Below are 26,874 nucleotides of genomic sequence, written 5' to 3'. Positions count from 1 at the left end.
AATGTAAATTTGCAGATACCAACAAAAGTACAGAATGGGAAGAGCGGTTTCTGAAAATTATAAACTCCTGGGTTATAATCTAGTCCCTTCTTTAACTGTTACTCTAAGCAGATTGTTAAGCATCTGGTTTACAGTTTCCTTATCATTAAAGCAAGAAGTTAGATGAGGTAATACTAAAGGTCTTCTATCTCCACTTCTACAGAATCTGAAAGATCTTGTAAAGTTGTTCTGTCCAAATACAGTAGCCACTGGCCACACGGACAAGCTATTTAAATGTTTCTTAGTTGTACTAGCCACATTTCAAGTGCCCAGTAGCCAAATCTGGCTAGTGGCTACTGTATTGCAATACACAGTCATCAAACATTTGCATCATCACAGAGAGTTCTACTGGAAAGCACTGCTATACAGCCAAGTGGTTTAGAGTGTGGGCTCTTGAGCTAGTTCAAACGAGTTCAAATCCTGGCTTTACATTTCATTAGCCAAAAACCTCCAGCAAACTGCCTAACTACCCTAGGCTTCAGTTTTATCATCTGGATACTGCCTATAATCATAGTTAGGTAATTAATAATCATTAGGTTACTGTAAGAATTAAGAAGATAATACATGAAAACTGTTTAAATGATAGCTATTCTTTATAATTGCTAACTTTAAGAAAATTATTCTGAGTATTTTCAGAAAGAGTTTCCTAATCCCTTGACTGACTATCTATCTATCTATCTATCTATCTATCTATCTATCTATCTATCTAAATGATTACTTATGAAGACCTTGGTACCTACGCCTAAATGTGCCCTGCTATAGTTTTAGAACCTAGCGATTTTACCCTTCCTTGCCACTTTTACACCTAAGATTATCTTGCTCAAAGAGTTAGCGATGAACCCAAAGAGCTAAAATGTATTTTTCTCATGAAACCTATTTCTATGATAACAGATATAATTTGTCCTAACTCTCAAAACTAAATTTAAAGAGGTTCTTCTGTAAGTCCTATTCAAAATGAGGGGTGGGGAAGGCAAAAATCTCTCTCTGAGCTGAGTTCATCTTCTAATTCCTCAGTTCAAATACCAAGACCTACTAGCAATGTCTCAGTACGCCACAGAAGTCTCTTAAAGAGTATTAGCCACACGTGTACCTATCTCTTGCCTACTTCAGGAAGAAGTACACTGCTGAAGTTATAAACAGATAGCTCTGGAGCAAGAGAATCTGGTTGAGCCCTGGCTCACAGATTTTAGCTAAGCTCACCTTTCCTAAGCTCTATAAAATGTGGGTTAGGACAACTAACTACCAGCCTCCCCATGGGGTTACTGAAAAGATTAAGTGAGATAATGCCCATCAAATGATTAACCCAGTAAAGGTGAACTTTTATTATATAAAATTATCATTATAGACAAATAAAGTTTAATTGAAAGACTATGCTATTTCTTCCTGGTTTAACTTTTTTGAACATCTGATATGAAAGCAAGACACAATCAGGTATCAATTCCCCATAATAAAGATAAAAGAATCTTCAGTGAATCTGTAAATTCAGAAGATCATGAATGAACAAATAATAAGTTTATCAAAATAAGCTAACTCAAAAATAACCATTTGCTAAAATTACAAAATTATGCATTACTGAGAAATAATCTAGCTTTTGGAAGATTCTGGAATAATCTAAATAGTAGACACATGAATTAATAATACTGTCAAATTTTAGCATCAACATTATCCTGATGCACACCGTTTTAAAACTGTGGTGTTAAATCTGCTATCTGAAATTCTATTTTACGCTATGGTCCCAGCATTGCCATTACTCAGAAGAAAAACAGCAATAGCATTAGTATTAGGTATTTTACGTGATATATTTCACCACTGCTATTTTACATTATAATAGAAATATATTTTATTCTTTGAGATATTTTCTATAAAAACGATAATGTATCTAAAGGTAAGAATGTATTTTGTGTCCCTTTTCCCACCATTGGTACTATTCACAACCATCCCCATCCAAGACCGTTGTTTGAGTTTTGTGTACAATTGTCCGCCAGGGGGAGCCAAAAGACAGTCTATCACTTTAGTCCTGTATTACATGTTTATAAAGTACAAACATTTCTGAAAATCACCAAGATGAAATCAACTCCTATTATTTACTTAAAAGTATTACTTATTACCATTCAGTAATAGAAAAATAAAGATACAAATTCAGTGGACAGGAAGGATGGAAGAATAATACATAGCATGTCTTAAAGGAAATCTCTCAGGACCATCTCTCAGTTTTGTGTCTATCTGATCGTACATCAAGTCCATCCATTAATTCTAAGTTTAGCCAAAGCAAATAAGTCTGTTTAGTCAATGTAGTGTTTTTAGAACAGTGTGTATTCTATAAAGGTGGAGCATATCCGGATTTGGAATAGACAAGTATAAAAATTAATGCCAGATTCTCCTGACATTAGAAACATTCATTCAAGAATATTTACAAAAGAAAATATCCCCAAGGGCAGCAAGACTATTTTCCCTGAAATTTATTGATTTATAAATTGTTACCTCAACATAATATGAAATTACAGACATGAACTCACAAAGGGGTAACTTAGTCAGAATATTTGCAAGTTAATAGGACAACCACCAACTAGTAAATCCATGCTATTCCTTGTTTGTTAAGAAGAGCAGCATTTTTAAGGAAAGTAAAATATTTCCAGATAATATAAGTAACAGTTACTGTGGGAGGAAGGTGGAAGAGGTAAGAAGGGCTTCTATATGCTTGCTTTAGAAGGTGGGATTAGATCCCAAAATCTATGAAAGATCATTTATAAAGTTTAAAAAGGAAGATACCCAGGTCAAAACTGCATTTTAGAAGATCATTCAGCACAGTGAAGGATAAACAGGGGTAGAAGGACATGGGATACAGACAAGGAGTCATGAGACCTAGTAGTGGGGGGGGAGGTGGGGGTTTCAATCATCCAGTTGAGAAATGAGAAGTCTACACCAGCAGCAGTTGAGATAGAGAAGAGGTGGAAATGTGAGAAGTATTTAAGAAGAGTGGCTGATGTATTGTGGAGGCAAAGTGAAGAAGAACTCAGGACAACCTGGATAACCCTTTAAAGTATAGAGGTGGCCAGCTCCAAAGCCATCTACTGGGATGCTCCTGAGCAGGACACTTATTCTGTGTCTCTCCTCATGCTGACCATGAACATCCTGAATTCAGACAGGCCATTCCCTCTACCACAGTCTTCTCTGACATCTCCCACTCCAGTCTGGGTCCTTTGTGTTCCCGTAGGACACAACTCTGCCCTCTACCTATCACCTTTGCTGTTTAAAACATCTGAAAAGGACTAATGTTTATTTTTTCAAACTGAAATAACACAGTAACACACAGAAGTTGTCCCCCCACTCCCACCATGCACACACCTCTGCTTCAAGGGCACCAAAGCTAAAAATCTGGTGTGACTCCTGCACGATTTTGTTCCCTTTTCTTCATGATTATTATTTTAGGTAATATGTTCCTATTATACAGACTTTTCTACAACCTGAGTTTGTCATTTAATAATATATCCCAGACAGCTGTGTCAACACATACAGATCTACCTCATTCACCTTAATGCTGTACAACATTACAGCATACGAGTGTAACAATGATTTGACCATTCTGCTGCCAATGAGCTTTCTCAACATTTGCCTATTAGAACAATGGTGGCATTACCATCCTTGCCAATTATCTTTTCAATTGTGTGCAGGTATTTCTAGAGGAAAGATTCTTAGACAAGATGAGGATGTCAAAAGCATAACCATTGCTCTTCAAAAACTTTTTACGCATTTATACACCCCCGAAGAGTATATTAAGAAGATAACAAGGCACTCTAATGACCTATTTACTGTCTCTCCATTCAACAATGAACAACACCTCAAGGTAAGGGAACTCAAACTGCTTCTTTACTGTTCCACTCTTACCACCTAGCTCACAGCCAGGGTCATAACAACCACTTAATACAAAAATATTTGTTGCTCAAACAAATGAATGACTAATACTTACCTTGCAAAATTGTTGCGAGGATTGGGGATAATATGTATAAAAATATGTAAAGAGCTTAGCCTGGCACAAGCAGGGAATGAATGAATAATTGAAGAAGGAGCCCATTATGAAAATTAAATATTAAATATGAAAAAGAATTGCCTCTCTCCTCAAGTCTAGAGGCAGTATATATAGTGGCAACCCCTTCCCATCAAATTTCTCCCCTTAATGGTGATTTTAATTTAGTTTGAGCTCTTTACTTTTACCATCCCCATTAGTAAGTTTAAAAGCCATAGAAGTTTTCAATAAGAACTGTAAACTAATAAAGCTACCAATTTTAACTATTCTCTTCATGAGACCTTCAAGAAAATTCTTACTTTCTGCTTATCCAGCATATTCATGCTGTTGATAATGTAGTTTGTAATTAAAAGAAGTCATCCATGCAAAAGCAGTATGTTACAGTTACTTCTAAGTTCCTGAGTTAAGGAAGCCATGGCCATAGACAACAACCACAGAGAGCCATAGGAACCAATACACACATCTGCCAAAAAGTGCTAGTTAATTGTGGATTTATCTACTTGAGTTCTCTACCTTGAAGTTTTACCTCTTAAACCTCTCCTTGGGGTGCCTGGGTGGTTCAGTCGGTGAAGCATCCAACTCTTAATTTCAGCTCAGGTCATGGTCTCATGGTTCAAGCCCCACATTGGGCTCTGAGCTGACAGCACAGAGCCTGCTTGGGATCCAATCTCTCTGCCCCTCCCTTGCTCGTGCTCTCTCTCTCAAAATAAATAAACTTAAATATATATATATATATGTGTGTGTGTATATAATAAAACATATATAATATATAAATATAACAATATATTTATAGTATATGTATACATATAAATTTAATTATATATGTATATATATACACACATATGTACATATATATACACATATATATACATACACACATACTTCTCCCTGATCTAATGGAAAGGCTATTATCAAAATTCAGAAGCAGAGAGCTGAACTCACCATTAGTTCCCAGGGAAGTGACACTTCAGGGAGGTGGGCTCTACAAGGCAATCTGGTGGCTGTAGACTTGAACCCCAAGTGCAAGACAAGCTTAGTCATTCAAGAAAGCTCTGTAGCACTGCAGCACCAGAGCATCAAGTTATCATCCAGCAGCTGAAGCTATAGGCAGGAACGCCACATCATGGTTCTTCCAGGCTGAGAGTAAATGCCCCATGTGGTCATGGAGGAAAAGCTCAGAGGACATAACTCAGACAGAACTTGGCTGGGAGTGCTGGACTGAATAATTCAGACAGAAACACAGGCTTATAGACTCAATCAGGTGCAACCCAGAGACCTGGTATTACCCAGGCACGCCAGACACCAGACTCTCAAAGAAGCCTAATTCTAAACCGAACCAGATGGTGACTATCAGACTAATATATTTTACCTTAAGCCTCCTAGGAAATCAACAGACCTCATTATCTTAATTTTCTTTGCAATTCTAATTTCACACAGTAAATTGCCCCATTAAGATACACTGCAGCTTAGTGTCATAGTTCTAGCAGCACATTTTACATCTTCCCTAAAACACCTGGTTGTTGCTTTGAATACTGTAGGATGCTGCTAGAAAATGTGTGGACCACCTCCCCTACAGGCAAAGCAAAGCGGAACAGCCAGATAAGATGAACTGAACAATATTTCTATATCAAGAAGATTGTGCACCATGAGAAATGAAATTGAAGTGGACAAAAGAGTATCTATATAGGTTAAATGCATCCAAATTATGTATTGTTTGTGCAGGCCTTGGTAATGATCATAAAAGTAAGAATTAGTCTATACTTACTGTTTTGAAACCTCAAAAGTAAAGCCCTACAGAAAAAAAAAGAACCTCCTTTTAGGAGGTTAGGGGCCTCCTGGCCTGGTTAGGAGCACAAACTTAAGACTCAGATGTTCTAATGGAGATTAAAGAGTACACTAATCATGGTGAGCACTGAATAATGCATAGGATTGTTGAATCACTATTTGTACACCTGAAACTAATGTGACACTGTATGTTAACTATCCTAGAATTAAAATTAAAAACTTAATTAAAAAATCTGCCTGGCAGATAATTGAACTCTTCAAATGTTGCTTAAAAAAAAAAAAAAAAGACCCAGATGTTCTGAGTTCAAATCTCAGCTCTGTCTCTCACTAGCTGGGTGGCCATGGGAGTTAAGCATATGCTCTGTGCCTTAGCTCCTTTACCTCTCTCAGTCTCTGTCTATAAAAAGCATATAAAAGGATGCCCCATACTTCTGCTATTTCCTAATGCCACTGTGGTCACCGTCATCATTAGTAAAATAACACGTGGTCTTTGCAAAGCACTTCAGAAAATACAATGTGAGATATCTATCTCAAGTTAACACAGGATGTAACACGAAGCTTTCCAATGGCTGTGCATACATCTAAAAGGTTATACCTCTGTTCAAGTACATGATGGCCAGTGTCTAATACTTGCCAAAAGTCACTAAGTTTATCTAACTATAGCATTCATTAGGTTCAAAAAAAAAAAGATTGTGGATGGTAATTTTTTTTCCTTACTTATTCATTTTCTTCTCTCATGTAATTAATTTTCCATGCAAATATTCAGAAAACAAAAACAAAAACTCCTGTCATGCAAAAGTAACTCTAAGAGCCCAAAAACAATCACACTTGACCTTGCCAAAGCAAATGTTAAAAAAAATGCCCCATGCCTAGTCAACTCATGAAGATAACAAATAATAAGAACTATAATCACATACAGTTCACATAGAATTTAAAAAGCTCTAAGAAGTGACAGTACAAAGGGATGGGTTTAGAGAAGCTTTAGCATACATCTCCCCATAATCTCCATGCCTCATTGCCTCAAATAAATACAAAAATCTATGTAAGTAGGCTGTCATTTAATAGCAATTTCAAGACCAGTCCTTTGGTTAAACCTCACCCCCACAGGGCCACATCTCCCAAACTCCATCCAATACAGAAATTTTAAAGCTACCACATTTTATTCAATGGTTCTTAATTATTTTAAGTCATAGCTCCCTTTGAAGTACATTGAAAGTCCTTGGTTTTTTCCTCGGGGGTTGGAGTGGACCTGTATGTATGTATGTGTATGTATGTGTATGTACGTGTGTGTGTGTCTGTGTATATATATATGTATATACACACCTACATAAGTATACACAACTCTGAATTTCATCTCAAGAAATCCAGGAATCTCTTGAAGACCATTCATGGATTTCCTAGACTCTTGTTCAACCTCCTTTGCCTATAAGGAAACCAAGGTCCAGCAAAATTAACTAGCTCGTTCAGGGTCAAAGAGCCAATAGCAGAATTGGTGTCATAACCCAGGTCCCCTCTCTTCTGTCCAGACTATTTCTCTTTCTACTTTACCACGCTGTATATAAATCCCCTGAATTTATTCAGTGAACATTTACTGAACACTCACTATAGGCTAGATATACCTGATACACTCCACATGTTGAAGGTAACAAAATAGAGATTATATACTTCCCCCTTTCAAAAAACCCACCATTCATTGGGAGGGAAAGAGCATATAGGTAGTAAGCAAAAACACAGACCTGGTATTACAAAGAACACCTGCAGCCCAGGGGAGAGAGCAAGGCCAGATGTCCCCCTCGGCCTGAAGGCTAGAGCAAGGATGGCTCAAAGGGCTTTTTAGAAAAGGTGACCTTGGAATACATCTTGAAAGGCAATCGGGAATTTCCCCGACTCTTTGTCTGCAGGTTAATAGAGAATTACCATCCTCTGAACCACCCACTCCATGAGAACACTTGCCTACTCAGAGCAGATTCACACGTACCTTACTGTCTGAGAAGCTTTTTGTAGTTGCCATTTCCTGAATAATATTTTTCTTACAGTGGGTATTTTGCAGGTTCCAAGAGATGACGTCATTAAGCAAAATTTTTTTAAATTTATTTTTTTAATTTACATCCAAATTAGTTAGCATATAGTGCAACAATGATTTCAGTAGATTCCTTAATGCCCCTTACCCATTTAGCCCATGCCCCCTCCCACAACCTCTCCAGCAACCCTCTGATTGTTCTCCATATTTAAGAGTCTCTTATGTTTTTGCCCCCTGTTTTTATATTATTAAGCAAAAATTTTTTTTCTAAACCAAACGGACCTGCACTTGTCTCAGGATCCATTTCTATACCACCATGGTCTTGCTGTCTGTGCATTCTGGGCCTCTGAGCTCTACCTCTAAGACCCCAAAAAGAGTACCTTTCCTTCAAACCTGCTTCCCCTTCCTATGCCCAGGGAGCCTACAGTCTCACTCCTGTCCCGACACTGGGAAATCTTTCAGACTTGTACTTGTCCTTCACACTGCACACCTAAATCCTATCACTTCATCCTTTTGCATCTCTCTCAGATCCAACTCCTTCTTTCTTCCACCTCTCTGGCTTATCCCAAGCTCTAATTCTTACTTTGTTTACTGGAACGGCCTTCCAATGTGTCTCCACGCCTTCAGTTTCACTCCCCTCAAACTCGTCTTCTACTCTGCTATCATACAGGCTGTGTGACACTTCAGAAGTGTCCATGTCATACACCACCACCAACTCCGTGTCTACCTTGAAATTCTTAAATGTTACCCCTCACGAAGAGATGAAGTCACCAGCACTCAGGAGTCTTCGGTAGATCTGATACACTCCCTATGCCCTTCCAGGCTCACCCTACTCTCCCCATGCCTTCCATGTCTAGCCCTGCCCAACCACCTGGCTTGCTGTGCTCCAGAGATTCTAGAACCTTTCACAGAAACCCTACCAGAGCATAAAATTCATGTTACTACAATTCACAGATGGTGTCAAAATAAAAATATTTCTACTACAGCGTAGGCAGAAAAAAGGCAAACTGGCAGCAGCATTGTTAATTTTCTCCCACCAAGTAAAAGAGGCTGTAAGTAACTTTTCCCAAATGCTGTCTGAATCATCTTCTGGGTCCAAATACCAGAGATGAAACTTGGGATTCAGCAGTGCAGAGTTAGCTGTCTGGAAGCACAGTATTTAGTTAGAAATCAGAACGAACACAAATATTCACTGCTTCTCCTAAATTTACACTGGTGTGTTGCAGTATGTTGAACTCAGGAGGCAAATATTAAAGAATTCAATCGTTTGTACACAACTGTAAAACAAACGCTTTAGTTCTGAAAACATGACCATATTTGCAAGTGATTCCCTGCCTCTAAGCAGAGCAGAGATATAATCCACAAAGACTAAGTGGCCATTTTAATGTTCACTACCAAGCATGGGAATTTCACCGTGGGTCCCGCAGGTAAACACTGATTACTCCCCACCCCATCTCAGTAACAACTCTAGCAGAGCAGCTCTGTCTTGCCAGCTCATTGGGAGCCTTGGTGCATTCACACAAGTCACTTGAAGCAGACACATCCTGTGCATTAGCATCAGGCCAGAGGAGAAATCATTTATGTATCTCAAGTACACAGGGAACGTTCTGTGTGACTTAAGGGACTTGGAAAATAAAAGGAATTGTCAAAGCTGCCCACAAATCATACAGCTGGGTCAAAGTCAACACATTTTCCACACTTGACGTACTTTCAAAGTCATGCAACCCGCCTGCAAACATTTCTGCTACCTGAATGCTGCCCACACAGCTATTACCACTTTAAAGGATGAAATCGCAAAGAGTCCGGGAACAAAAAGGCAATGCCAGAATGACAGGATCTGACAGTGGAGCAGAACACATCCCTTGTGCCAACCTGGAAATGTCCCATTTTCAGTCCCAGCCTCAGAACTGCTCACAGAGAATAAGGAGGTGTAAGTTATTCTCACTTTTCAAATCACCTAGGAGAACACACCTTTACCTGCAAGACTGGGAGAGTTACAGGACACTCCTTTCACATCTCTATGTTCTGGTAACACTGGTCATTTCATACTTCTTAAAAGTACTCATTTTCATATACGCTTTAACAATTAAAAAGCAGGTAAACTAATTCTTCATTATGTAAGAAATGGAGTTTCCAGGGGCGCCTGGGTGGCTCAGTTGGTTAAGCATCTGACTTCCGCTTAGGTCATGACTTCATGGTTCACAGGTGCGAGCCCCGCATCAGGCTCTGTGCTGACAGCTCAGAGCCTGGAGCCCGCTTCAGATTCTGTGTCTCCCTCCTTCTCTGCCCCTCCCCTTCCCGTGCTCTCTCTCTCAAAAATAAACAAACGTTTTAAAAAATTTAAAAGAAGAAAAAGAAACTGAGTTTCTAGACCTGAGATGGCTGATAGAAATATGTGAACCACATACACAACCTTAATATTCTAAGAAGCTACATAAAACATAAAACATAAAACCAGAAAACATAAAAACAGGTGAAATGAATTTTAATCATATATTTTATTTAGTTCATTATACCTAAAACTTATAATTTCACTATGTAATCAAAATCTAAATCAAAACATTTTATGCTGGTATTTTTTTCCATACTGAATCTTCAAAATCTGGTGTGTACTTTACAATTACAGGTCACCTAATTCTGACTAGGCGTATTTCCTTTTTGGAGGGGGGGGACGGAGAGGGAGTAGAGAGAAAGAATATGCACGTGCACAAGCTGTGGAGGAATAGAGGAAGAGAGAGAAGCTTAAGCATACCCCACATCTAGCATGAAGCCCAACGTGGGGCTTGATCTCACAACCATGAGATTATGACCTGAGCCGAAATCAAGAGTCAGATGCTTAACCGACTGAGCCACCCAAACACCCCCAGATTAGGCACATTTCAAATGCTCAATAGCCACATGTGGTTAAGGGCTACCACAGTGGACAGCATAAGTCTAGACAAAAGTTTTCAAAGTGCCTAGAGTTATGGCAGAAAAGGAAACAGATCCATGATGGAGAAAAGATTGGACCAAACTCCTCAGTTTACAAGTATAGGTGGTAGCTTAAGAGTGACGTGGCACTCCCAGGGTGTCAGAGCTTGATGTGGTCAAAGAGCCAGTGCCTACACTTCTTGATGCCTATGGCCATCTCCAGTGGAAGCAGCGGAAGCTAAAACAATGGACTTTAAAAAGGGAGTAGGGAGCCACTATGGTGAGGAAGAAACTACCACACACACAGGCCTTTTCTACTTAACACATCCCCACTGTCTACACATGTCAATTATTTGACTGTTCTCTTAGTCAATCTGATGGCCACCCATCAGGACATTCATCACCTATCACATGTCAGGCTTGGCCCTTAGAACACTCATTGGATGAGTGTGAAATAGGGTTAGAGAGGCAAGTTGGAGGCAGACAGCTTCAAGTGCCTGGCTAGGGAGTCTGCATATATTATTTATATGGGGAGCCAGCAAAAATTTTTGAGCTGGAGAATGAACTGTCAAGAAGCAGTGTGTCAAGAATACTAATCTGTTGCGGCATAAAATAGCTCAGAGGAAGGAGCCTAAACCTAGGAAGTTGTTTTAACAAAAGCCTAGCTGTGCATTGGTTTTAGGGGAGAAAAAGAATGTGACAAGCATTATGAAAAAGGGATCAACCCAACTTGAACATTACTAGATACACCAAATCCCAGAGGCAAGAGTCTAGCTTGAGCAAACTTTAGGAAATCTGATCTGACTTCAGTTCGTCAGAGTGTAGAAGATACACTAGAGAGAGGATTAAATCCAGGCATCATTTAGAAACTTGATGCTGCCCCAGTGGGGACCAATGATAGCTGTGGTTGACAATGGTCAAAAAAATTGACCCAGAACTGTCAGGAGTCTCAAGTCTGTGAGACTGGGATATGTCACCTCAGGGCTGCCAATCTGAACCTGTGTTAGGCTGGATCTACACATCTCAAACTGGCGCAGGGGTAGTCTGGTTTCCTACTGAGTGATTTGCAACTATTTGTGGTGTGTGTGTGTGTGTGTGCGCACACACACACATTCTACCACACATGAACCAGCAGTCATAAAATAAGGTTTCTATGGAAATACATCTGATGCAGTTTTTTCCCTTCGTCTTGCTTTTCTACTTTTCAGTCTTTGCTGAGGAGCATGCACAATCATGATACATTAAGTTTTCCTTTCCAACCAAATTATATTGAATTTAATCAGCTTTTTCATATTCACTTGCATTATGATTTAAGAAAAAAGATGAAGATTAACTTTTATTTTTATTATTTAATTTCACTTTGAGAATCCTTCTCTCTTGCATTGCAAGTGCTTGCTGATTTTCTCTTTAGGAGTAACTTTAGTTGAATTACTTAAATAGTTATTTTTGAAGCAGTGTTAACTATCTGTCACTTTAGATCTCCACAACCTGTGGCCTTTAAATCCTGAAAGGGATATGACGTTAGGAGTCCTGGAAGACTTCTTTTTCTGGAACTTGGATATTTTGCAAGGAGTATTTTTTGGTCATTAGCTCCTGAGTGCATGTGGTTATTCCAAGATAATCTGAATTTCCTCTAGGGTTTAGTGTTTATCAAGAAGTGGCTCAGAAGAAACAATCCAAGGCTGTAGAAACGTAGATCAGCCCAGATGGGCAAAATGACCCCAGTGAGCATATGGTGCCAAACTCTGATGGTCCTGGTCCCAAGTTTGTTTGTTTGCTTTTCTGATACACTTTTCTGTTTCACATTTTATCTCAGGTTAACCTCAGATGAAGTATTTCACCTGAAGAATGAGTACAGTTTAATTATATGACAAAAAGGAAAAATAAAGTCACCAAAGTTGAAAATTCTTCATCAGAGTTATCCAGGGAGGCATCTGCTCTCTCTTCAGAAGCTGCTTCTCAGATCCTCCTTCCAGCCTACCTTTGAAAACAGACTCAGACATTGGAGGCACCAGAGGCACAGTGACCCGCTGCCAGAGGTGGTTGGTTTTATCTGTAAAGCCAATTCGCCTTCTGGCAAAGCACAGCTCCCGATTGAGAAAACATCTGTAAACAGATGAAATTACCAAGATAACTCATGTCTAAATACCTTAGTAATTCATGGCCTTTAAACTCTTGCCATGATGGCATCCTTCATGACCCACCACGACATCAAAATCCCTATGACACATTAGGTAATGAAATGCTTTAGAGAGAACCAAGCCAGATCTACTTTAAATTGGTTTTTGTGCAATGGTAGATCTAATATTTCAGTGTTGATACGGTTTTCTTTTTATTATCGTCCTTTTTTAAAAAATTATTTTTTTAGCGTTTATTTTTGAGAGAGACAGAGACAGAATGTGAGTGGGTTAGGGACAGAGAGAGAGAGGGAGACGAAGCAGGATCGAGGCTCCAAGCTGTCAGCACAGAGCCTGACACAGGGCTTGAACTCACGAGCTATGAGATCATGACCTGAGCTGAAGTCAGAGGTTCAACTGACTGAGCCACCCAAGCACTCCTTATTATCCTCCTTTCTAACCCCCCCCCAAATAAATACCCTGTCAAAATATAACATATTTAACAAGTTTTGAAATCTACATGATCTTTTGGGGCGCCTGGGTGGCTCAGTCGGTTAAGTGTCCGACTTCAGCTCAGGACATGATCTCACGGTTGGTGGGTTCAAGCCCCGCATCAGGCTCTGTGCTGACAGCTCAGAGCCTGGAGCCTGCTTCAGATTCTGTGTCTCCCCCTCTCTCTGCTCCTCCCACACTCATGCTCTGTCTCGCTCTCAAAAAATAAATAAACATTAAAATAATTAAAAAATCTACATGATCTTTTAAGGTTCTTTTCCCCAGAGAGTATTTGACAGCAACCTGAATTAGAAGAATAAAATCCTGGGGTGCCTGGGTGGCTCAGTGGGCTGAGCGTCTGACTTCGGCTTGGGTCATGATCTCGCAGTTAATGAGTTCAAGCCCCGCATCGGGCTCTGTGCTGACAGCTCAAAGCCTGGAGCCTACTTCTGATTCTGTGTCTCCCTCTCTCTGCCTGTCCCCCACTCATGCTCTGTCTCTGTCTCAAAAATAAAGATAAATGTAAAAAAGAAGAAGAAGAAGAAAATCCTACAGTGGCAGCCGAAACTCAAACATTTATATCCAGTTATTAAAATGCACTTAAGTCATGAGTCTTGCACTGCTGAATAGAGAAAGGAAACCCAGACCAGTAGATGGCCCTGCATGAAGTCAAACATTCATATCCTTAGGATTTCTCCAAAGGGACATCTTGAACTGGATGTTTCAAAGCAGCTATTCTGACAAGGCCAGGTCGAAACAGCCATGCTTATTAGGAAGTAATGAACCAAAACACCCTCCTGACTGTGTCACATCTCAGATGCCTATACTGATCCTCACCTCATCCCTAACTCCATGCCATCAGATCCTAAGCCTAAGAATGGGATAACTGATTATTTGAATTTAAAAAGCAAAACAACAGAAAAGTTTAACGTTTTTTTCAGGCCACATCAAAAAGTTCCTGGCATCAAATGGTATAGAGTGGCTCTTAGAAAATGACCTTGTCAGGGCGCCTGAGCGGCTCAGTCGGTTAAGCATCCAGCTTCAGCTCAGGTCATGATCTCACGCTTTGTGAATTCAAGCCCCACATTGGGCTGTGTGCTGACAGCATTGGATTCTGTGTCTCCCTCTCTCTCTGCCCCTCCCTCACTTGTTCATTTTCTCCCCCTTTCCCCCTCTCCAAAATAAACATTAAAAAAAAAAAAAGACCTTGTCAATAGGACTACCTCAAAAAGTCAAGTAGCCAGCATGGGACTACATGGAGGTTATGATTCTGGTTCCAGCTGTGACCTTCCTTGAGACCATGATAGACCGTGTGGTTTCTCTGGGCTCCAGGCTTTCATCTCCAAAATTATGAGCTAGCTGGATCTCTAACCTCAACTCTGCCCAACCAAGCTGTCGCACTCCCAACTCCAAACAGTGAGCCAATAGTGGTATAATCTTTGCCCGTTATTTTTTTAGAAACCAATTCTCTTAGAAACAAGATGTTACACCAGTGTGCTGGACTGGCCATAGATGTTCTATTCATTGATGTAAATGATTCCATGCAAAGTCTCTATTTTTTTCCTACTAAAACATATAAATATTAGTTTCCCTCAATAGATGATGGGTATAATTTTTTGACCCATGACCCCTTTAAAAAGGATATATATCTGTTTGGGGCCTAAATAAGCATCAAAGACTTAGAGAGCACAGTATGTTTATAAGGTGTATGTAAAAATAAAAGCTGCCCAAATTCCTGGAAATCATGGCAGAGTCGATTTTTATGACAGTCTGACAAGTGCAACTCACAAAATGAACATGTACTGCTGTTTGTAAAATAAACGCTTAAGTATATTTATGCTGATTTACCATGAGAGTCTTTTTCACATCCTAAGTGCATAGTGATTAAAATTTTTTTGCCACCAATACATTTGACTCATCTTTTTACCTTCTCTGCTTCAAAATCTTAAATAGTTTAATTCAATCAAGTTTATCTGCTTTTTGGTTCTAATGAGAAAAATGACTTTAAAAGTAAAAAAATGTATGACTTCAAGGTGGGATAATAAAAATCCTAAGATTACTGAAATGTACAAGGTACTAATTTTAGTAATTTAGTACTTTAGTAATTTTTAGTGACCATTTTTGTGTGTGTCAGGAACTCTACAAGAACCTGTGAGGTAGGAATTAAGCTAATTTTACAACGCAGGAAACAGTGATGGAGGAAGTTCACACACCATCTGACAGCTGAGGGGACTCCCAGTCAACCACTTGAGCTTTCCTTTAACACCAGTCTACCCTTCAGTAACACTCAGTCTTGGAGAAGTTACTCTTTTGTTCATTTTCAAGATATCCATCAATAAATACTTACTTAGCATCTACATATGCCATAAATCCCACTCGGTGTCAGGGATAGAAAGAACCGTTAACATGCTCAAGGCGTTCCATATGCTACAGAAAAGAGAGAGGTCGGTCAATAAACCATTGCAGTCAAGTGTGAGGAGCTAAGAACGAGGTGCTCATAGGGCTCCAAAAAGTCCAAAAGAGTCGAGACCAGGCAGATCTCTGGATCAGGGGAGGCTTTCCAGTGAATTATACTGGAATAAAGTTTGAAAGCATGATTAGAGATGTGTTATGTGAACAACTGTAGTGAATGACACTCAGGATATAAAAACAGCAGACACAGAATGCCTCAGTAATATCACTGCTTCTGAGTAGGGTAAAGAATGACAAAGGAGAAATACGAAGTTAAAAAAAAATTTTTTTTTTAATCTTTGCTTTTATATGGGGCAGGAGTCCTCAAACCTTGTCCTGCACCAATATCACCTGGATGACAGATTGCTGGGCCTCAGCTCCAGGGTTTCCCATTCAGTTGGCCTAGGGCAGGGCCTGAGAATTTGCATTTCTAAGAAGTTCTCAGATGCCAGTGATGCTCTTCATCTGGGGACCACAGTTTGGGAACCACTGATATAGAGAAACAACTCAAGGACAGATTTAATTCAAGAGCGCAGTTTTAAAATGTATTACCTTTCTCTATTAATCTAGATAAATTCTTTTTTAAGTTTTAATGTTTATTTTTGAGAGAGAGAGAGAGAAAGAGGGAGAGAGAGAGACAAAGAGAACGCACACGCCCATGGGAGCACAAATGGGGAGGGGCAGAGGAAGAGGGAGACACAGAATCCGAAGCAGGCTCCAGGTTCTGAGCTGTCAGCACAGAGCCCAACTAGGGGGCTTGAATCCACGAACCACAAGATCATGACCTGAGCCAAAGTTGGACGCTCAACCAACTGACCCAGACGGATATCCCTGGATAAATTATTGATTTAAAAAATGGAAAGTAACTACATACAGGTCTATTTTGGGTTTTTTGTTTGTTTTTAGAGCTAGTGAGGACACAAGTGGCGAGAAGGGCAGAGGGATTGTTCTATGCTCTATGCAGAGCTACATGTGGGGCTGGATCCCACAACGCTGGGATCACAACCAACTCAAGAGTCAGATGCTCAAGTGACTGAGCCACGCAGGGGCCCCCATACAGGTCTATTTGATATAAACAGTATTGTGGAAGGAACAAAAACCAACAGAAGAGAATTCTAAGGAAGCTGAACATACAATTCAGTTCATACACTTTTGAACATTTACTCTAATTGCACCTTCTAAAAGCCAGGTTGTTTGAGAGTGTCTCTTGCTGTCCCACTGCTCTGTATAATGGAAGAGGCCTGTGCAGAATTAGGAAGGGGTACCCTCAGACACGGCTACTGAACCATCATAGTCCTCTGCCCACATTCCTTCCTTCCCAACCCCCAGCCGGACAGCTGCTTGTGCATTGATAAACAGGATACTCAAGGACATACACTGAACTCTCAATAATGGTGGCTATTTATCGAGGAAGTAAAACTTCTACGGAATTTCAGTTTTGTTTTTCTTTTTTTTTTTTTTGACATTTCCTGTTTATTTAGCAAATTATCACAGGTCAGGCACTGCTCTATTGCTTTATGTATTAATTCATTTTATCCTCTTAAGATCTTTATTGCTAGTCCCATTTCACTGACAACGAAACTGAGTCATAGTGAGGTTAAACAACTTGCCCTTGATGCACACAACTGCAGGGCACAGAGTTGGGTTTCAAACCCAGGCAAAATGCTCTTATTGACTATTTAGGCAAAGGAATACATTTAAACTTCCATACTTTCCAACTCAAATGATTCCCACTCAATTCAAATAGTGATGTAAATACTCTTTGAAAAATAGTTTAATATTTTTATATTGTTGGAAGTTTTACTAATAAGCGTACACAGAACTTCTCAATGCAAAGATGTTTTCAGAATTGTACAACAAACAGAAATGCTTTTCACACTTTCTCTTCATAAGCTCTGTGAAGCCAGTCCTTTGTTCAAACAAAATATTATCAGAAGCCCAAAACTGAAAACTGATGAAAGCAAAGCTAATCAGAAAAAAGTAATAACGTAGAGGTGAGAGACCCAAAAATTCGAGGAGTAGCAACCTGTTTCTTGGGATAATTATAGTACTTTGAAAGAGTGTTTTTCATTTCGCTATGTTAAGTGCTGGCTTTAAGTTATGCCACGTCCTATTTGTACCTCATATAATCTATTGGCATATGTTGAAAAACCAATTGTGAGAAATTTCCTGATTCAAAATCAGTTTCCTTATTTCCCTTTTCTGTTTATGGTCTTCACTCATGGAAGAGAGAAAGATGTCAAGTCCTAGCAGATTGAAAAAAAATCCAGAGTCAAAGTAACACAAATATGACCCCCAATGTCCTCCATTTAATTTTTTCATATCCAAATGTGTTAAAATCGTAAGTGAACGAAACATAAACCAAGTCACCCCCCAAAAAATTGTCTGGCATAAATACAGAATAATATGTAAATTAATAACATAACTTACTTGCCACCAATAATGACTTCTTACCATTTTCAGTCCTTAAGGGTACGAACATATTTTGGAATATTTGACACAATTTTCCATCCTGTGAAAACACTAATTCTAATTTGAATCCTATATAATAAAGCATGGCAACAAATCGTAACCACTGGTTATCTTTTTTCTCCAAATGAGTTGTCATTCATTCTAACACTATAGAGCAAACTTGATGTAACCACAAACATAATGATGCACAGTGAATTTTATTTTCTGGTGCTCATGATCGTCACCCAAAAAAAGAACTACTTTAAAAAAACTCTTGTTTTTTTGTGTCAGAACGATCACATCAAATCAGAGTACTTTTGTAAGAAAGAATATTTCAATCCAAACGCTAATGCTTTCTTCTTGCTCTTTTTTCAAATATTTTATTTCAAATAGATGTTTCAAAGGGCAAGACTAGATACTACAGAAACTTTCTTTCCACTGTAGTTAGACTCAATACTTAGCACTTAACTCTGCTGCTTATCTCTTTATATAGTGGAGACTTTATTCATCCCTATACTACAAAAATCTGATTTATCTTCTGCTCTTAAATATTGAAACAAGGCTTTTTGGAGAGACTCATGAGATTGGATTATGTAGTGCCTATTTGATTCCATCTAATATCCCTGCTCCTCTGAGGGACAAGTCAGAAGGGAGGGCAGGGTAATGATGCTCCAGGGCCATGCACATGGTCTGGTACATTGAGCACATAGTAAATCTCTGTAAAGAGCGCCCTCTGGCATTCCCCGGTGTACAACTGGCATGACAGGCCAGCCCCATTTTTCTTCCTTTACATTCCTAACCTCTAAATCTGACTAAGCTTTGTGAACACCTGAGCCCTAAAAGATACTAGCAATCCATGTAAATCTTGGTCTTTTGGCACCACCTTAAGGAAGCATTAGATGAAACTTAACTTTAACGAAATGTTTCTTTAAAAGCAATGGAAAATGCTTGCTGGATTTTCCTTTTCCTCTTTTGTAGTGAATGTGGCAACATATTTCAGTATCAAGGTCCAGGATCAGTAGGAACAGAAACTGAGCAAATTGATTGTTCCCCTAAAGAAACTTCTACATGTACAAATAAGAGGCAAGTGTTGGGATTTAATAATTTACAGAAATATAGTGCTCAGGTGATCAGTCAAGACCCAATTTTGGCTATTTTCACACACTTGAACAATTATGATGGATTTCAGAATCCAAATGCCTGTTTAGAAAAATGCTTTCAACATACATATTTAATTAGGTCTTAAAATAGAGATTTTACACAATGTCCTAGGAGGCTTAGCTGACATAGGATTTCTTAAAGTTTCAATGCTAAAATGTCCATTTTTAGTAAAAATATGAACACATGTGGGCTAAGTAATGCTAATGCTTAGAAAATGCTCATGAACAAGGGCCATTGCTGAACACAGGATTAACACATATGGATGAAGAAAGCACTCACACTAAGCTTAAGAAAGTGCTTCCAATGAAAAGTGATTAGCAAAGACAAAAGCAGTGAACACACATAAAAAGCAAATTCCCAACAGCCACATCCTTTTTCAGATTGCTTTTAAAATTATAAACACTATTTTCTTACAGTCTCTTTTCCTTGGCATATATTTTTTATCATGACTACTAGAAAAAGGAAATTATACTAACTGTAAAAAGTCAGAAAGGCCCCTGCTCTCAAACCCCACCACAGTGGGGCACTTCATGATCCAAATCCCCACTAATGGTCAGCTTGCCCCTACAACTTGTCCTCAGTTCCCACACAGTAAGATACAAGGCAGGAGAGACTCTAGATAGATCTCTTCCAATTTCAGATGTTGCCTCAATGACCCATGGCATATACTTTTTCACATAAAATGTTTTTTTTAGGGTTACAACAGGTGCATTTAATCAATAAATAAAATGTGTCCTATTGTTGGACACATGAGTTTTTCTCCCCAACTTCTCAAAATTATAAACAATGACGAGAATGCTTTTGTATCTAAATATTTATCCATGCATCTAATTATTTCCTGATAATAATTCCTAGCAGGGAAGCTGCTGGGCCAAAGGGTATCAACATTTTAAAAGTTTTAATGTATACTGCAAACCTCAGAGCATTTATTTTTTTATAACTTCCCTACAGATAAGCTATTCTAAACTGCTCACAAGCCTGAATGAAACCTGCCCAGAGGGAAGGGGACTGTTGTATTATCAGATTGTGCCTTTGATCCTCAGGAAGAATTCCGAGGTGCTCTTATGATCTTTTTTCCTCCTTAGTGCGATTCTTACGTTGCTCTTGGCAACTGAAAAATAAGCAAAACTATACAGTTCCTTTCTTAGAGCTACTACTTGAAGGTTTCCTTTGTCCACTATCAATTCAGCAACATCTTGGGGTGGAGTCATGACTATAATTAGATACAACCTAAGAATATAAGATTATGACTCCCAGTGAAAAGAAGATCACAGAATGAATAAAATATGTAACTCATTGAACAAGGGAGATCACATTTCTAGAAAGAAAAGAACATTGCTGTGTCAGCACCGGGTTTGTAGATCCTGGACAGTATACTTGACATGGCACAGACATCAACTGGATTCTTAGAATCCTTAATACATCTCTAATTTATACTCAAGTCAAATCACAAATATTTTATGAGCATTTGCAGTGTGCAAAACTCCATTCTAAATATTATGAAGGAAACAAATCTGTAAACCAAGGGGCTTACAGGTTAGGGGAAGAGACCAGAAAAATACATTCAAAATGCATTAAAACAGGGTAAAAGATATTTAAACAACACTCCAAAAACATTAACATAAAAGTCACTTGGCAAAGGCCCTAACTCATGCAATTACTGTGGATTACAAACAGTTTTTATAAACAAATCCCATTTTATCCTATAATTTAGGATACCAAATTTGCACCCACATTACAGTTCCCTCCCAAATTACTCAAAACATTATGAAACTGTGAAAGCTAGAAAAAAATTTTTTACAAAATACCTTTTTATTTTTATTTCTTTAGAGCAAAGAAAATTATTTGTGAAGAGTTCAAGGATTTGAATTTCCTAGAGAAACACTAATAGAAAGCTTTTCAGAAATAGGCTACAGCAGGGCACCTGGGTGGCTCAGTCAGTTAAGTGTCCAACCTCAGGTCACAATCTCACAGTTCGTGGGTTCCAGCCTCGTGTTGGGTTCTGTGCTGACAGCTCAGAGACTGGAACCTGCTTCAGATTCTGTGTCTCCCTCTCTACCCCTCCCCCACTTGTGCACGTACTGTCTCTCAAATAAGTAAATAAACTTAAAAATATAGGCTCCAGCATAATTTATTACTACTAGAAAATGACATGTAGTAACAACATATTGTCCACTATAAAATGTTTCTAAAAGTTTATGTTTATAAAAACCGTATTTTCTGAAATAATCTCTCCTCTTTTAACTAGCATATCGCCACACAAGAAAAAGTTGATAAAATTCTGCTGATAAATTGCCACTAATTAGGCAAGCCCTAGAGACTCCTGGATGTCAACCGCAGCAGCCTGGACTGTGATTCTCAACCTGGAACCGCAACTCCAGCTTCTGGGAGTCTGGGAACAGTCATGATAGAGGTGTGGATGGCACGCTGGCATTCCTGCTCTTATCCATCCCCCTCCATCAGCATGCTCCCTAGACCTTCAGAGACACAGAGGACCACTGGGTGAGAACAGAACAGAAATACACAGAAAAGGGTGGCAGAAGCTATAGGTGTTCTCAAAACCAGAGGAGAATGAAGGTCTTATGTAGGGAATTGAGCAAATCAGACTTTCTAGCCACACTTTCTGTTTCAAACACTCTATTTTCATCTGTAACTAAGGAAATTATGATCGTTTTTTAGATTGGTATGAACCAATTTTGCTATTTCATGAAAATTCTGTATTTTCATAAAATATAGTCTCATATGAATGTTGTTTTAATCCTTATATTTACATGACAAGACCAAAACATGTTTTGTTACACCTTGGGCTTTTTCGGTTAGTAAATCTATGGGATATTTCTCCCCTCAGTGCTTTAGTTGAACAATTTTATCTTTCTATCCAAACATAACCACCAAATAGATAATCATGTTACAGCAAGGCTTCCAAACACATTTTTTCCATTCATCTGGATGTCCTGCGATCATCCCACTATGAACAGTAAGAAGACACCAGGAAAATGGGTGAAAACAGGAACATCTGGCAAGAGAACCAGACATCAAGGAGGAAAATGGACAACAAGGGAAAGAAAGGCAGCATGGAGAAAGAAATTTCTCCAAAATTTTCTCCAAAAGAAAATTAAAACAAAAAGGCCAAACATACAGAAAGTCAAAAAGCAATTTAAAAAGGAAATAAGAGATTAGAAAACAGTATTCTCAAAAATGTCTTTTCATTTCTGGAATGTGCAGAGTTCCACTTTTGAAAGTCCTTTCCTCACTCATGAATGTGTTTGAATTTAACACATAATTTTCTTCTAAGATATAAGGCCACATAGAGAAGATGAAAGAAATAACATTGGCAAGGTTTTTATTTTTTATTTTTCCTTTTTAAATCTCTGTCCACACTCGGGAAGCAAGGTCTTAATAATTCTAAAGCTGTATGGAAGGTGAACACATATTTTGAAGAGAGAGCACCATATCAAGCGATGCCCCAAGACTCAGTCTATGCCTTATACTCACAGATGATGTGGACAAAGAAACAGTAAGCCCGACAACCACACCTGTACAGGATGCACTACTGAGCATGATTACTGACCTGCACAACAGAAGAAGTAGGCTGACATTTCAAAGTAGGATGACATTTTGGGAAAATCTCACACAGAAAAGCAAACTAGAAAGAAATCTGGCCAGACATAAATATAAAGGGAGAACTGACTGAACATGATCAGATTTGTGAAAAATTAATGACCTCCTCACCCAACACCAGAGAAATTGCACGTTAAAATTTTTTGAAAAAATTTTATAAGATAAATGTCTCATGATTGGGAGAAATCATAATGGAACATTTCAAGAGACTAGAACCCATAAAAATGTACAACTATCATCTAGCAAAATAATCATAAACAGACTCAAACGTATTAAAGACAAAGGGTTAATGCTTTTATTATCCAAATACCTCTTACAAATCAATATGAGTAACAACCACAAAGAAAAGTAGAAAAGGACAAATACAAGGAAAAGAAATACAAATGGCTGTTAACATTCTATGAATCAGGACTCCTCAAAAAAACAAGTGCCTTTTGTCACTTCTAAAAGGGATTCCTATGTATCAAGAAGAATACAGGCTGAATTTTGTTTTAACATTTTTCAAGTTGCAACAGGAAGTCATAAGCACCACATCATTTTCTATGAGTGGACAAATCAACTATGCTCAAATCAAAATGCTTGCCTTAAAAAAATACCTCCTCTTATAGGAGGAAACAACAAAATTAATAATGGTCAGCATAAAACTATACAAATCGCCTATTCTTAGAATATTAACTTTAAGAAGAAATATTAGATTATCACTAACAAAAGTTTAGAGGGAAGCACAGCTCTACAAGTTCTGGTTTACAGGAAGTTACTTAGCACAAAGGCTGAATACATTAAATTATAATTCTGTCAGAGGCTGGTGACAAAAATGAAACCCCTGTGCACAGTAACAATCTCAATGTGGAGATGTCTCAAAGAAATATATTAAGTGGGAAATCCTGTAACAGATGCAAGAAGAAATCCTAGCAAAAATAACCAATCAATTCCTACATGTGTTGCATATAGGTCTCTTTCTATTACCTAAAATACCCTGATAACTGCTGCACTTTCTCATGATTTCTTATACTGCTGTGCTTTCTCATTTCTTATACTGATTTCCAAAGAGGAGGAAGAGTGAAAATTAATTGTATCCACCTGTTCAATTCCAGATGTGAACAAGTGTGGTTCAGGTCATGTATAGAGTACTATTTTTAATGTACTTAGCATTAAATTCTATATGGAGAATAATATGCACAGAACTCAAAAGCCCAAGTAGTGGTTGATTCAGAATGGTTAAATTAGGTTCCTTTCTTCCAATGTCATTAAGACACTTTACACTAACTAGTAATCTACATCCAAGGTTACAAATTTCCCTACTGATTATCAACCAAGAACCTCTTACGGGTTTAACACCAAGAATAGGATAAACAGAAGTATATGTTATGGTTCTTCCCTTAAGGACTTCAGGGTGGAGAGGATATAAGAATACGATCATTAGAACACTTGTTGCAATTAGAAAATGCCACTAAATAATGAAGTGTAGATTATAAATATTTAAGTACCAAAGAAAGTACAGGAAGGAAGTCTGGAATACTGTGGGGACTTCATGGAAAAGGAGAAACAAACTGTGCTCAATAAAAGGTAGAATTTGACATTTGAAAGAATAAGGCTCACATTCTAAACAGGAGACAGCATAAGCAAAAGTAAACTTCGTCCTTGATACTCTCTGTCATCAGCCACTAAAGGGATCCAAATCAGATACAATTCAAAGTGGCACATCATTTAATAAAGGTGACTGAGTCCTAAATCAGCCAATGATAATAATCATAATAATTTTAAGCAATGAAGAAGCATGATGAAAACAATACTTACGGAAGAGTATTCTGGCAACAACTTGTAGAATGGATCCAAGAGAAGAAAGTGGCATGGGAGAAACCAAAGAGGTTATTGAGAAAATCTAACCTAAAGGTCTCAAACACCCAGACTGAAGTCATGGCCCTGGTAACAGAGAGAAAGTGGTAGACCTGAAACTGATTTATAAGCATCAGTAGAATTTGGTGATAATTGATTCCAAATGATGCATGAGAGAAAATGCCAAAGTTCCTAGCCCAAGGGAATGACAAATTCCATCTCAGTTTTTTTATTCTAAAAATGAGAAAACACAGAAGACTAAGTATACTGTGAACATGATTGGATGCTGCAGTGTCTATCTTTTGCTCAGGCTACTGTGTATTTGAATTACCTTCCTATGTTTGGAGAATCTCTTAGGAGGAAGAGCCTCCCTTCTACGCTAAAAATAAAAATGTCCAACACTCACATCTCAGCCTCCACTGCAGCTATGGTCTGGGCTCATGAGCTGCTTTCTGCCAATGAGGTGCACTAGCCCTAGACTTTGATGTGGAAGTTAGAAAAATGAAAAGGCAAGGCAAGTAGGGACTCTCATGACAACTGGTGGCAGTATCCAGCAGCAGTGGCTGGAGCCCGGGACAACTGTCAAGTGGCAAGAACAGTGCCCCCTGGAAGCCTTCATCACCAGACAAGTTCAATAGTATGATCTCAGGCACTGATCCTGGCTGCCTGGTTTTAAGGCCCTCCCAGACATTGTGTGAGCCACTCAACGTGCTTTAAGTAACTTCCCTTTCTATTTATATCAGAAACTGTTTCTGTGGCATATGATTAAGAATCCTGATTGACAAGTGACACTAATGGAAAGAGCTTGTGAAATGGTAGTAGTAAAGTACTTATTTCAAGAAGATGGGATATTTGGAATGAAATTCAGGAATCAGGAATGTCAGTCATAAGGGTACTATATGTTTAAGATACAGGTTGCAAAGGAGCAATATCTCAAAATTCCTGGTCTCTTCCACAGTTGCACATACGCACTTAGTCCATTGCCTAACGGAGGGGCAATGTGATGTGTTAACAAAAATGAATACAGGCTTTGGACACTGATGAGCCAGCCTATGCTTGAATAACAACTCGAGGATTAGGTGCTTTAGTGACTTTAGGTATGTAACTTTACCTCTCTGAGCCTGTTTCTAACATATAAAGTCGAAATAATCCTGTCAATTCGCCAAAGTGGTTGTTGGAATTAAGTGAGATAGTTGATCCCAAAACCCCCATCTCTTGCCAAGTATATAGGTGTGCTCAATTAAATAACTGCCAATTTCTTAATCGATTTATACCAGCCACATGCAGTCTTTCATAGCACGATCCTGCCTGACTTGGCTAATACAATCCCACCTCTGCCCCTGATCTTGCTAACCTCCTGGCATCGTAAAATTAGTCACTTAGTAACTTCACTCCAATGTCCAATGGGCCTGCCTGTAGATGCTCAATGATATTTAGGCTTTATGGTTTTTCCTTTGACTCATTTACTTTTGCCTGCTTTGAGTCGTAAGAACTTCAACCTGGCAGCTCAAGTTTTTAAAGTAATACATTCTCATTGTCAAGAATTTGGAAAGTATATCAAGTGTACAAAAGATGAAATATCATGAAACTATTAGAGCCGGAAGAAATCTAAAAGAAGGTCTTTTCAAACCCTCTTATTTTCCAAATGAACACACTGAAGCACAGAGAGGTTGGAGGATGGTTCCAAATTCACACAGGAATCATTTCACATATCAACAAACTTGTACTGAGCATCATGGAACAGGGCCAGGGCCCGGGCTTTAGCTGGGTCTCCTGATTCTACTGCCAATACACACTCCACTGCATGTCCAAAGGCTGAAGTTCTATACCTCTCACCAAAGCCCCAGAGCAACAGACCTGCAATAACAGCTGTTAAATCTGAAGACCAAGTAGGATTTCCATAGACAGCAAAGGGCATTGGCACAGAGGCAGCAGCACAACTAGAGGCATGAGGCATGCCAGTGCAG

At 38.7% G+C, this 26,874-nt stretch overlaps 1 protein-coding gene across 2 annotated transcripts in view; it reads right to left on the bottom strand.

Moving 5' to 3' along the window:
- The window catches only part of VAV3 (vav guanine nucleotide exchange factor 3), a 362,968-nt gene that overhangs the window by 203,174 nt on the left and 132,920 nt on the right, over positions 1-26,874 (bottom strand). The gene's annotated exons all lie outside the window — the stretch shown is intronic.

The sequence above is a fragment of the Panthera onca genome, chromosome C1 (genome assembly GCF_046562875.1).
Source record: "Panthera onca isolate mPanOnc1 chromosome C1, mPanOnc1 haplotype 2, whole genome shotgun sequence".
NCBI classification, from domain to species: domain Eukaryota; kingdom Metazoa; phylum Chordata; class Mammalia; order Carnivora; family Felidae; genus Panthera; species Panthera onca.
Note: the sequence above shows the minus strand (reverse complement) of the source record. Positions and strands in the feature narration are given on the sequence as shown.